The 13,872-nt window shown below is 43.1% G+C and overlaps 1 protein-coding gene across 1 annotated transcript in view; it reads left to right on the top strand.

The window, feature by feature from the left end:
* The window catches only part of RHEB (Ras homolog, mTORC1 binding), a 51,456-nt gene that overhangs the window by 590 nt on the left and 36,994 nt on the right, over positions 1 to 13,872 (top strand).

Here is a 13,872-nt window from a genome sequence, read left to right as displayed (position 1 = left end):
AAGATGCTGCCAGCGACCGAAGTAGGAGGGCAGAAAAAGGGAAATTTCTGGCCACTTGGTGTCCTGTCTTTTCCTTTGGGGAGGAAAAAATAAGGTCAGATACTTGTAACCAGAATGTCGAAGTAATTCAAAAGTACCCCTCCCCGCACCCCGCCAAAGGTTGACATATATTTGAAACTGAGAGTGGCAGTCGCTTTTTCCACCCCTAACAGAGGTGGTCTGGGGTGAGAGGTGGTGGACGGGATGCCAGAAAACGAGGGAGGAAACAGAACCGTTGAACTTAACCATGCTTCAGGGTGAGGTTTTTATTGTCTTTGACAACCGGAAGTCTGGAAAAATTACTTCTTCTGTGTTGTTTTTAAGAAGTAGCTGTCCAAGGAAAAGGGCGCACTTGACCACAGTGGGGTGGGGGTGGCGAGGGCAGGGGTTCGGAGTCTGTGGTGACTGCAGAAGGAGGTGACACGAACTGCCCTGGGAAAGCTGGTAACTGCCTGCTCATTGGCCGAACTCCCCGACTTCGCTTTCCTTTCTGCTTCTTCACCCCCATTTTCCACGGTCGGTGCCAGGGTCTGTGCTCTTTGACCAAGATGAGCTGCGGCGTGCTTACTCATCCTTTTATTACCTCTCTTTGTCAAAGTGCTGGGGGGTGGGGTATCAAAATGAGAGGGTGAGAGACTCTTGTGTACAGATAAGGGGCGCCAGGAGCCCTGGGGGTAACTCCTGTGAGATGCGATGATCGTGGAGGGAGGGGGAGGAGAGGTGACAGTCTTAACAACTGCAGCCGTCAAGTCTCCGGGCGTCAGATGGAGGCTTTTCAAGTCTCTAACAGCCCCGAATGCACATATGGAACCACTGCATCCCCCCTTTATTGACAGTCTGTGTCTCAGAGCCTTTGCTTCTCTGTTCTCTCTCTTTTCCTCCTCTGCATTGTGAAGAGTGGGACTCGGACATATCCTGTCTCTTGAATGAGTTCTATCTCCTCAGAGTGCCCATAGTTAAAGGTACCAGTGTCTGAATAATCAAGTTACAGGTGACATGAATTACCTGGGCTGCCTGCTTTCAACTGAAGAGAATGTCCCAAACATTCTGGCTTATTTACCCCTGGAGATTCTTGAGGTGGTGATTCCAGTCGCCAGTAATCTAGTCTACCATTTCATCACTGTTTGTTAAAGAAGTTCTTTAGGTCCAGTTGAAACCAATTTTGTCTTTCCTGCCTTCTAATCCCATCCTCTTGAAGACCCAGAGGTGACACGTCCCCCGTTTGCCTTCACTTCACGTTTATTTTAAGCCACTGCTCACCGAGATGCTCCTGTGCTGGATCAGCCTCCAGGGGCACCCAGAGCAGGTCCAGTCCCTGTTTCCTGTGCCTTCCTGTTGCTAAAGCCTGCTCCATTGTCTCCGTGTTTATTTTCATATGTGGTGATGATTAAAATGTGTTTTGCACAGGTTCAATGACTACCAGTCTTTGCATTTGATTTTACAGTTGTTTACCTTTGTTAGGAACCAGGACTTTTTGTAGTTTGTGGGCTTTTTTGTTTTGCCAGCATCAGAAACGGAGATAGTTCCCTGATTCCACATCCTAGTCACTCTTCAGAGAATAACTCAGACTTCCGAGTTCACTGACCTGTCTGCTTGCCAATGATGCTAGGGTAGAGAAATCTGAGTACCTGTATTCCTAGGTTGTGTTACTGTGATGCTAAACTGTAGAGTCATATTGACTGGTGGGAAAAGAAGGTGGGAAAAGCCTAAGCCTGAAACCGCATCTTTCTTAGAATATTCTCTTGACTAAATATCGTATGCCAGTTTAATTTGTAAAATACTTGTCATTCTGAGTTTATTTTAAAAGTTTGGGCTTCCCTGGTGGCTCAGAGGTTAAAGTGTCTGCCTGCAATGCGGGAGACCCAGGTTCAATCCCTGGGTCAGGAAGATCCCCTGGAGAAGGAAATGGCAACCCACTCCAGGATTCTGCCTGAAGAATCCCATGGACAGAGAGGCCTGATGGGCTACAGTCCATGGGGTCGCAAAGAGCCGGACATGACTCTTGTTTGCCTTCAGATGAAACTACGAAGTGCAATGACTGTTTTACTATTTGGTGTTCAAATTTTGTAGTTATTTTAAAAACACTGGAAAAACTTAACAGTGAGAAAAACAGAATTCTCAGATAATTTATACAACTTTTTTTTTGTCCTGAAGCACCTTTCCTGTTATTTACAGTGTTAAGCTTTTAAGGACACGTCACCTGTAGCGCAGGCTGGTGTGCAGGGAGTGCTTTGTATGAACTGTTTTGGTGGTAGCCAAATGTGCCAGCTCCCTGACGTCCATTGTTCTAATACAAATGAGTAGTCCCGTGATAGGAGGTAACTGAATGAGTCGTCCTCTGATAGGAGGTAACTAAACTTAATCTGGCTAAAGTTATAGTGTCAGGTTAACAACTATCTTCAAATAAAATATGGCATATTTTTCACTGGAATGTTATACAGAGAGGTTTGATAATCGAGTTTACCATTAGACCACAACAATCAAAAGATTGTCATATATTACTCTCGGAGGTTAACAAACAGGATGGGATCAAAGGAATGTGAAAGATCTTAAGAGAGAACATGAAGAAATTCTGTGGTGTGGTAAAAGACATTTCAGTAAGTATCTCAAATTATTACCCTCCTTGTCAAAATGTTTTAGGTAGTAAAGATCAGGCATCCTTTGATTTGGCTACTTCATAGGGAAAGATATCATTAACTTTGTTCCCTATAGAATGCCATCCAATTGTATGCTGATTTGCTGTATATTTTTAAATTACCGTATCCTTTTCTAACACATGGCATTGAGGACTTGTAAAGTTAGAGATTGTTTGCCATGTGTAAAATGTGTTACTATGTAAAATTATATGTTCACGTGCTTCATAACATTGCGAAGTTGTGTACTTGTGGGTGGGGATAGTCCTGTGGTGACCACCTTGTGTTGAAGCTTGAAATTAATTTTACTTTCAGTGCCGTTCGTTGTTCTGTACAAGAGATATTCAGAACTTGCATTTGTAATTGTGACTTTCCAGCACTTAATACGATATTCGTAGACTTTTTGTTTTTTTGGCTGCGCAGGGTCTTTGTCGTTCTGTGTGTGTTTTCTCTAGTTGCAGTGAGCAGGGGCTTCTCTTGGTGTGGACCACAGACTCTAGGTGCTTGGGCTTCAGCAGTTGTGACTTGCGGACGTAGTTGCCCCGTGGCATGTGGAGTCTTCCCCGGCTAGGGATTGAACCTGTGTCCCCTGCGTTGGCCAGGTTGATTCTTACCTCTGTACTACCCGGGAAGTCCCTAGGTTTTTTTTTGTTTTTGTTTTTTTTTTTTTTTTTTTTTTAAGTAGAGTTGATGTATCATATTTATATAAGTTACAGGTGTACAGTAGAGTGGTTCACAATTTTAAACGCTATTCTCTGTTTACAGTTGCTATAAAATGTTGCCTATGTATTCCTGTTGTACAATGTATTGAGCTTCTTTTGCACATAATAGTTTGCACCTCTTAATCTCCTGCTGCTGTATTGCCTCTCCCTACTTCTAGGCATTCGTTCTGTAAATCTGTGAATCTGCTTTTTTTGTTATATCTAATGTTAATGTGATGTCCCTGGGAGTTACAGCAATCCATGTCTCCCTTCATCCCCCCAGAAGAAACGCTGTACTCAGCAGCAGTCCCCTCCCATCCTCTCCTCACCTCACGCCCTGGCATCACTAATCTTTCTGTTTCTACAGATTTACCTATTCTGGACATTTCGTATAAATGGAATCACCTATACATGGCCTTGCATGCCTAGCATTTTTCATTTAACATAAATATTTCCCAGGTTCATCCGTGTTGAGGCAGGTATCAGTAATTCATTCCTTTTGGTTGCCAAATAATAATCCGTTATTTGAATATACCGCATTCTGTTTATACGTTCATTAACTGATGGGCGTGTGGGCTGTTTCTACATTTAGGCTAATATAGATAATGCTGTTAGCAGCATTCCTGTTACATATTTTTTGTATGTGAAATTTTTGCGTAGACATGTTTTCCCTTCTTTTGGGAATAGTTCTTAGAGTATAATTGTAATTGCTGGGTCATATGGTAATTGTACGTTTAAAGTTTTGAAGAACCATCGAACTGTTTTTCAGCCAGTTTACATTCCAGCTAACAATTGAAATCTCTTTCAATTTCTCCACATCCTCACCAACACTTCTAATCATCTATCTTTTTCTTTAATTTTTATATGTTTATTATCTTAATTTTTAAAAAATTTTTATTGAAATATAATTGACTCACAGGGCTTCCCTGGTGGCTTGCAATGCAGGAGACCTGGATTCAGTCCCTGTGTGGGGAAGATCCCCTGGAGAAGGGAATGCCAACCCACTCCAGGATTCTTGCCTGGAGACTCGCATGGACAGAGGAGCCTGAAGGGCTACAGTCTGTGGGGTCACGCAGAGTCGGACATGACTGAGCGACTTCACTTCTTTCACTTTTCATAGTTGACTTACAATGTTGTGTTTCTGGTGTACAGCATACGTTGAGTTATACATATCTATATATCCATATTCTTTTCCACTGTGTTTTATTACAGGCTGTTGAATATAGGTCCTCGTGCTATATAGTGTGTGTGCACGCTCAGTTGTGTCCGACTCTTTGACCCCGTGGACCATAGCCCCCCAGGCTCCTCTGTCCATAGGACTTTCAAGGCAAGAATACTGGAGGGATTTGCCGTTTCCTTCTCCAGGAGTGCTATACAGTGGGAACTTGAGTATTTTATATTCAATATATAATTGTACCTGCTAATCCCAAACTCATGATTTAGTCCTTCCCCGCATACCCTTACCCCTTTTTAATGGTAAGTTTGTCTGTGAGTCTGTTTCTGTTTCATAAATAACTTCATTTGTGTCATATTTAAGATTCTACATATAATGATACCCTAGAGTATTTGTATTTCTTTGTCTGGCTTAACTTCACTTAGTATGATAATCTGTAGGTCCATCCGTGTTGCTGCAAATGCTGTTGTTCCATTCTTTTATGGCTGAGTAATTTTCCACTGTATATGTGTATCACAACTTCCTCATTCATCTGTCAGTGGACGTTTAGATTGCTTCCATGTTTTCGCTATTGTGAATAGTGCTGCTGTGAACGTTGGAGTGCATGTATCTTTTTGAATTAGAGTTTTTGTCTTTGGGGGTGTATGCCCAGGAGTGCGATTGCAGGATCCTATGGCAGCCCTAGTTCTAGTTTTTTAAGGAACCTCTGTGCTTTTTTCCATAGTAGTTGCACCAGCTTACATTCCTACCAACAGTGTAAGGAGCTTTCGTTTCTCCACACCTTCTCCAGCATTTGTTATTTGTAGATTTGATGTCCATTCTGACGGGTGTGGATGATACCTCATTGTAAATTTGATGTGCTCTTCTCTAATAATTAACTAAATGCAGAGTTCCAGAGAATAGCAAGGTGAGATAAGAAAGCCTTCTTAATGCAAAGAAATAGAGGAAAACAATAGAATGGGAAAGATGAGATCTCTTCGAGAAAATTGGAGATACCAAGGGAACATTTGATGCAGAAATAAAGAACAGAAACATCAAGGACCTAACAGAGGCAGAAAAGATTAAGAAGAGGTAGCAAGAATACACAGAACAACTGTACAAAAAAGGCCTTGATGACCTGGATAACTATGATGGTGTGGTTACTCGCCCAGAGCCAGACATCCTAGAATGTGAAGTCAAGTGGGCCTTAGGAAGCATCACTACAAACAAAGCTAGTGGAGGTGATGGAATTCCAGCTGAGTTATTTCAACTCCTAAAAGATGGTGCTGTTAAAGTGCCAGCAAATTTGGAAAACTCAGCAGTGGCCATAGGATTGGAAAAGGTCAAATTTCATTCCAATCCCAAAGAAGAGCAATCCAAAGAATGTTCAAACTACCCTACAGTTGTGCTTATTTCACATGGTAGCAAGGTAATGCTCAAAATCCTTCAAGCTAGGCTTCAGCGTTATGTGGACCAAGAACTTCAGATGTTGAAGCTGGGTTTGGAAAAGGTAGAGGAACCATTGCCAACATCCGTTGAATCGTAGAGAAAAACAAGGGGATTCCAGAAGAACATCTGTTTCGTTGACTATGCCCCATGAACATGAATTTGAGCAAACTCTGGGAGATAGTGGAGGACGGGAAAGCTTGGTGTGCTGCAGTCCATGGGGTTGCAAAGAGTCAGACACTTCTGGTGACTGAACACTAATGAGCTCATCCATCTTTCTTGTACTAGCCATCCTTATGAGTTTGTGAAGGGTCATATACAATGTGCAAATAATTTCTTCCATTCTGTGGGTTCTTTCCACGTTCTTGAAGGTGTTCTTCCTTTGAAGCAAAAAGTTCTCAATTTTGACAAAGTCCATTTTATTTATATTTTTATTTTGTCACTTGTACTTTTGGTGTCATATTTTAGAAACCATTGCCTAGTTCAAAAATATAGATTTACTAATATGTTCTCTTCTAAATGTTTTAAATTTTTATCTCTTATATTTGGGTCTGTTATCTATTCAGAGCTAAATTTTGTGGTGGGAAATAGGAGTAAAACTTGATTCTTTTGTATGTAGATAGCAAATTGTGCCACCACCTTTGTTAAAGGACTATTCTTTCTTCATTGGATTGTCTAGATGTCCTTGTCAAAAACCAAGTGATCCATCTCAAAATGGAAGTACGTACTGTTTGCAATGGAGAAGAAAGCCCCTCCCCTTCATCCCTCTTCCCTCTGAAAAAAGAGTTACAAGGTGGTAATAGAAACTCACTTCACATTAAATAGTAAATTACAAAAAAGAAAAACCCCAGTGATCATAAATATATGGTTTTTTTCTGGACTATTCCTTTGATCTGTGTGTTGGTCCTTGAGCCAGTATCATACTATTTTGATTACTGTTTTTTCATGGTAAGTTTCAAAATAGGGAAGTGTGAACCCTCTAACTTAATCCTTTTTCAAGATTAACTTCTCTGAGTCCCTCGTATTGCCATAGGAATTTTAGGACTGGCTTATCAATTTCTGCAAAAAGAAAAAGGCAAGTGGGATTTTGTTTTACAAATTTGCAAGTGTCAACGCCTGGTTTAAAAAACACTTGAATTCTCTTATCTGCTTCTGAGTTCCTTCCATTGCAACATATAACTGTATATAAAGTATATAAGGGAAATCCAGCCTGCCAGATAGGTAGTTGGGAAACGGAGGAGTATTTTAATACTGTCACATTAAATTACTAATACAGTACTTTTTGGGTGATTGTGGCTGTTACTCAGGCTTCCCAGGTGGCACGGTGGTAATGAATTCTCCTGCCAGTGCGCGAGACACGGGTGCAATCCCTGAGTCCAGTAGATCCCCTGGAGTAGGAAATGGCAACCTGCCTGGAGAGTTCCATGGACTGAGGAGCCTGGTGGGCTTGTGACCCCATGGACTGCAGTACATCAGGCTTCTCTGTTCTTCACCATCTCCCAGAGCTTGCTCAAGCTCGTTTCCATTAAGTCAGTGGTGCCATCCAACCATCTCATCCTCTGTTGTCCCCTTCTCCTGCTGCCTTCAGTCTTTCCCAGCATTGAGGTCTTTTCCAGTGAGTCATCTCTTCAAATCAGGTGACCAGAGTATTGGAGCTTCAGCTTTGATATCAATCCTTCCAATGAATCTTCAGCATGGGTTTCCTTTAGGATTGACTGGTAGGATCTCCTTGCAGTCCAAAGGGCTCTCAAGAGTCTTCTCCAGCACCACAGTTCAAAAGCATCAGTGCTTTGGCGTTCAGCCTTCTTTATGGTCTAACTCTCACACCCATACATGACTACTGGAAAAACCATAGCTTTGGCTAGACAGACCTTTGTAGGCAAAGTAGCGTCTCTGCTTTTTAATGTGCTGTCTAGGTTGGTCATAGCTTTTCTTCTCAGGAGCAAGCGTCTTTTAATTTCATGACTGCAGTCAGCATCTGCAGTGATTTGGAGCCCAAGAAAATAAAGTCTCTCTCTGTTTCCATTGTTTCCCCATCTATTTACCATAAAGTGATGGGACCAGATGCCATGATCTTAGTTTTTGAATGTTGAGTTTTAAGCCAGCTTTTTCACTCTCCTTTTACTTTCATCAAGAGGCTCTTTAGTTCCTCTTCGCTTTCTGCCATGAGGGTGGTGTCATCTGCATAAGTTAAGTCGCTCAGTCGTGTCCAACTCTTTGCGACCCCATGGACTGTAGCCCACCAGGCTTCTCCGTCCATGAGATTCTCCAGGCAAGAATACTGGAGTGGGTTGCCATTTCCTTCTCCAGGGGATCTTCCCAACCCAGGGATTGAACCCAGGTCTCCCGTATTAGAGGCAGACGCTTTTAACCTCTGAGCCACCAGGGAGTCATCTGCATATCTGAGGTTATTGATATTTCTCCCGGCAATGTTGATTCCAGCTTGTACTTCATCTAGCCCGGCATTTCTCATGATGTACTCTGCATAGAAGTTAAATAAGCAGGGTGACAATATACAGCTTTGACGTACTCCTTTCCTGATTTGGAACCACTCTGTTGTTCCACGTCTGATTCTAACTGTTGCTTCTTGACCTGTACACAGATTTCCCAGGAGGCAGGTAAGGTGGTCTGGTATTCCCCTCTCTTTAAGAATTTTCCACAGTTGTGATCCACACGTCAAAGGCTTCGGGATAGTCAATAAAGCAGAAGTAGATGTTTTTCTGGAATTCTCCTTTTCCATGATCTAGCAGATGTTGGCAGTTTGATCTCTGGTTCCTCTGCCTTTTCTAAATCCATCTTGAACATCTGGAAGGTCTCAGTTCACATACTGTTGACGACTGGCTTGGAGAATTCTGAGCATTATTTTGGTAGCGTATGAGATGAGCTCAGTTAGTTGTACAGTAGTTTGAACATTCTTTGGCATTGCCTTTCTTTGGGATTGGATTGAAAACTGACTATTTCCAGTCCTGTGGCCACTGCTGAGTTTTCCAAATTTGCTGGCATGTTGAGAGTAGCACTTCAACAGCATCATCTTTCAGGATGTGGAATAGCTCAGCTGGAATTCCATCACCTCCACTAGTTTTGTTCGTAGTGATGCTTCTAAGGTCCATTTGACTTCACACTCCGAGATGTCTGGCTCTAGGTGAGTGATCACACCATCATGGTTATCTGGGTCAGTAAGATCCAGTCAATTGGAAATTCTGGCTCACTCTTCTGCAGATCTTGCCACGTTTCAACACATTCAGTATACAACTGTTTCTTTAAATGGCATCTTGTAACATCAGCACCCATCTTCTCAGAAAAATTAAATATTGGGAAGTAGTTAAGGTCACCCTGAGTGATGCAGATTTTCCAGAATTCCTCTTGAAAGTTCAAGTTTGATCACTGGCAAAATACTACCAGTTTTTCTTGAAATGAGTCTCATTTCTTTCATTTCCAAGAAGGTGTCTGCCAAAGACCCGCATCTGGAACAGCAATAGCTTGTTGGTCGTTCTTACAGGTGAAAATGGCATTCCACGATAAAGCTGCCTGTTTCAGACCACTTCCAACACCCTCACACGAGTGCTTTTTCCCCAGGTGATGGCCATGCTTGAGTGTGTAGCAGCTACACTATATGCAAACATCCCATTCTGTGTGCAGAATATTCAAAAGACATGGATTTAAAGGTCAGGATTTAATTAATTATTTTTACTGCTTCCTCAAGGACACTGTTGAGTAAAAGTGGCCTTTTTTTGTTTTCTCCTCTTTTACTGAGCGTGCACAGTAGTGAAGGATATGTGACTGTCCTTTACAGTTTGTGACCAGTGTCTTGATTTGTGCTAAGGGGCACCAAGCTAGCAGCTTTACCACCATTGGTTTTGCACCATTAATGCACACAAAAGCATAGTAGAAAAGGCCAACTATACAGTGAGTCCTCTACATAGGAACAGGGTCCATTCTGAGAGCACATTCTTGCGTGCGTGTGAACGTCTCTCAGTCATGTCCGACTCTTTGCAACCCCATGGACTGTGGCCCGCCAGCTCTTCTGTCCATGGAATTCTCCAGGCCAGAATGCTGGAGGGCGTAGCCGTCCCCTTCTCTAGGGGATCTTCCCGACCCAGGAATTGAACCAGGGTCTCCTGCATTGCAAGCGAATTCTATACCAGCTGAGCTGTCAGGGAAGCCCCTTAAGTCCATTCTTAAGTCCAGTTTTTTTCTTAAGTCCAACAGAGTTAGCCTAGGTGCCCAGCTGACACAGTTGGCTATATAGTACTGCTCTGTACTAGGTTTATAATACTCATCACACAAATAATACATAAAAAATAAAGCATTTTTACTCTTACAGTACCTTGAAAAGTATGGTAGTAACAGAAGTAAGTACAGTACGACAGCTGGCATTCAGGGGCATGTTCTCATCTTTGAAAGTTTGTATGTAGGGGACTTAACTGTGAAATAGTTTGACTTATGAGCCCCTGAGGGTGTGTCCAGGGACCCCCAGTGTTGTGCAGACTGCGCTCAGAGAACCATGGTGCACAGGATCCGGCTAGACTGCTGCTCGCTCCTGTTCAGGGGGCTGCGGTGACCAGTCTTAGAGGACCCTTCCAGAAGAGGCCCTGCAGCATCGGAGGAGACCAGGCTGGTGAGCTGGGAAGGAGCTTGGCATGCTGAGAAGGAAGGACGTGGGGGTGGCTGGGCTTCTTGAGGTGGGAGGGGGAAGCAGGGTTGGAAAGGTAGGCAGGAGCTGGCTATGCAGGGAGCTGGCGGGCAGCTTTCCTGTGTGGGACGCAGTGAATTACTGAAGCCTGGGGAGAGTTAGGGTGTCTGAATGCCAGTTGACTTGGCCTCTGATGGTTGTGCAGTTAGGGTGAGTGCTTGGTTTTCAACCTGATACCAATGAAGCTCCCAAAAGAGTAATAAGAATTGCCATGGTGGCAGCACCACCAAGACCTATATGCTAATTACGTGGTTTTCAAGTCCAAATATCAGCAACTTTATCACAGAATATGAAATGGCATCTGCGCCTGTGACTATGAAGTCAGAAAGGTGCAACATTTCCCTTAGCTTGGGCCTGGAAGAGAGCTAATAACTCTAATACTGTCCATGAGTGGATTGTACTTGTTCACTTGAATAAATCAGAACTGACCTGGGACGTGATTGTGCAAGATAAAGCATTATGAAATCTTTAGTGCTCACAGTTGAGAGAACCTTTATTCTTAGTTCTAATTTATTTTGAAGTACCAAATTAAATCTTAGAGATCTGTCTTAAACTGATAACTGTCAGAATGCAGACTGTTAAGTACCTTTGACATGAATTGCTGATTGATTTAGAAATATAATTTAATATTTGAAACACAAAGGTCCCAGAATGCTATTTTAGTGTTTTAATAGTTTTAAATATATATTGGGCTTCTGACGAAAGAGAGTTCTACCTAGGGCATCAGAATTTGAAGTCTGAATTGGTGTTGGTTTAGAACAGAAATGCTGAAAATCTTGTACTGTGCTTTGTAGGCAAGTGAGAGCAGGGCAGTCTAAGGATATCAGTATAATTAACTCCTCGGTGTCCTTGGTTGGTTGGTGTCCTGGCCATGATAGAATTGAGTTCCCCCTTACCTCCCTGCTCCCCTCCCCCGTATTTCCTTTTGTTGTGCTTTCATGCTTGCAGAAAGACTCCTCCAGGACTTTTGAAACAGAAATAAATATTTTAACAAGCCGTGTTACGATCCTACCTTTTGCAAGATTCAAAGTTGAATGTTAGCTCCATGATGGCATAGTGAATAATTCGTGAACATGGAGATGAAAATACTAGCGTTTATAGTTCATATAGTTTTAGGACATGAAAATGCTTTTCTTGGACTAGTATGTCTTGAGTATAAATGCATCTGGCCAGTATTTTGCACGTTCTCAAATCTAAATCACTTTCAGAATTTAAAGAGAAGATATTATAAATACAGGTTCTTTTTAGTCTTGTTCATGATTTCAGTGAGTGAATAAACAACGTAGCTGGCAAAATTCAACCATGGTGGCTGAATTCAAGATGGAAGAAGATTCAAAATGACCTTGCCAGACTGGACGTGTGTGCTAAGTCGCTTCGGTCATGTGTGACTCTTTGTGACCCCATGGACTTCAGCCTGCCAGGCTTCTCAATCCATGAGATTCTCCAGGCAAGAATACTGGAGTGGGTTGCCGTTTCCTCCCCCGGGGGGTCTTCCTGACCCAGGATTGAACCCACATCTCTTAGGTCTCCAGCATGGCAGTCAGGTTCTTTACCACGGGTGCCACCTGGCTCTCCATGGCAGGAATGGAAGTGGGAAAGCTCTGGGATTTCTGATCCATCTGTGAGACCCCCTGTAGACCACCAGGCTCCTGTGTCCGTGGGGATTCTCCAGGCAAGAATACTGGAATGGGTTGCCATTTGCTCCTCCAGGAGATATTCCCAAGCCAGGGATCGAACCCACGTCTCCCACATTGCAGGCAGATTCTTTATCATCTGAGCCACCAGGGAAGCAAGCCCTCTAATCCATCTGCTGACGGGAAATTAGAAGTGAGTATGACCCTGAGTACCCTCAGGAGCAGGAGCGCCTCACTGCAGAGAAGAGCCGTGTAACAGTTTAGAGCAGAGCATCCCTGGGGTGGCTGCTGAAGGAAAGGTAAAGTCTTGTGTTAACATTTCAGAAGAAATCTGTGCGCATCCAGGCTGAGAGACGTGGATTCATTTTCTGAGCAGTTCAGGTCACTGGTTCTCATCATGAACTCGTCAGACCTAACATTTAGTTGTTCTCGGTTCTGGTGCCCACTTCGAGTGGTGGTCCTTAAACTTGAACTTCAGGAGTTTTGCCTGAGAACATGTGAACATTTTCTGGGGAAAGAGTCCAGGGTTTTATCAGCTCCCCAGAGCACTTCAGTCCCCAAAAGATGGAGCCGCTGAAATGACTGGCTGACGAGGACATGTGTGGGTTAAGTGCACCACGTTATCCAAGTGCTCATTAAATGTTGGAGTCAACTGTGTCCCTTCCACGGGCCAGGCACTGTGTTCTGAGTCGCCAGGGCTGGGGAAGCCCTGGCCTCTGCTGCTGGGGAACTTCAGTCTAGCGAGGGAGCCGCAGCAAACAGATGGATCACTGCCGCTAATGATCGTTAGCTGGTGTTCTTGAAACATTTACTGGTATGGGATGCCTTAACCTCCAGGAGGTAGCTCAGGAATGAGGAGGACCTAATTGGTGTTAAGACACGGATCGATGCAAATGTTTAAAGAACTTTTGAAGAAATAATCTGTATCAATAACCATTTGTGCTGATTGATAAATAGGCTCTATTTCATGTCTTGATTCATTTTCCTAACTTTTTTGTTATTACTAGTTTTAATCAGCCTTAAGCTCCATGTGGTTGTTATATGATTATGTTATAATTTAGGAATGTCGCTCGTTTGCTTTTCTCCAGCTCTTTCCCACCCTGACCCCCAACCTTCTCCCCAGTTTTGGCCCCAGATCTAGCAAAATTCATTCTTCATTGTTGCCAGACATTTAATTGACTGCAGTTTTTTGGTTCTGTTCCTTTGCTTTCCAACTTGGCTTTATCTGTAAATCATTCCATATAGATGAATATCCTGTTGTTGAAATCTTTAGGGAAGCAGTTCCTGTCATATTTTAGCAGCACTTTGCTTCTTTTTAATTCAGTAGCCCTGACGGGTAAACAAGATTATTCATTTATGCAACTCAGATCTTCATGTTACAGTATTAAATGCAAGCGTATTTCTTTCCGTTTCCTCAGAGGCATGTGTCTGGTAGCGTGTATGCTCTGTGTGCTCAGGCGTGTCCGACTCTGCGACCCCAGGGACTGTAGCCCGCCAGGCCCCTCTGTCCCTGGGATTCTCCAGGCAAGGATCCTGGAGTGGGTGCCATTTTATTCTCCAGGGATCTTCCCAA

The sequence above is a fragment of the Ovis aries genome, chromosome 4 (genome assembly GCF_016772045.2).
Source record: "Ovis aries strain OAR_USU_Benz2616 breed Rambouillet chromosome 4, ARS-UI_Ramb_v3.0, whole genome shotgun sequence".
Classification (NCBI taxonomy): domain Eukaryota; kingdom Metazoa; phylum Chordata; class Mammalia; order Artiodactyla; family Bovidae; genus Ovis; species Ovis aries.
This window is presented reverse-complemented; position numbering and strand designations above follow the sequence as displayed.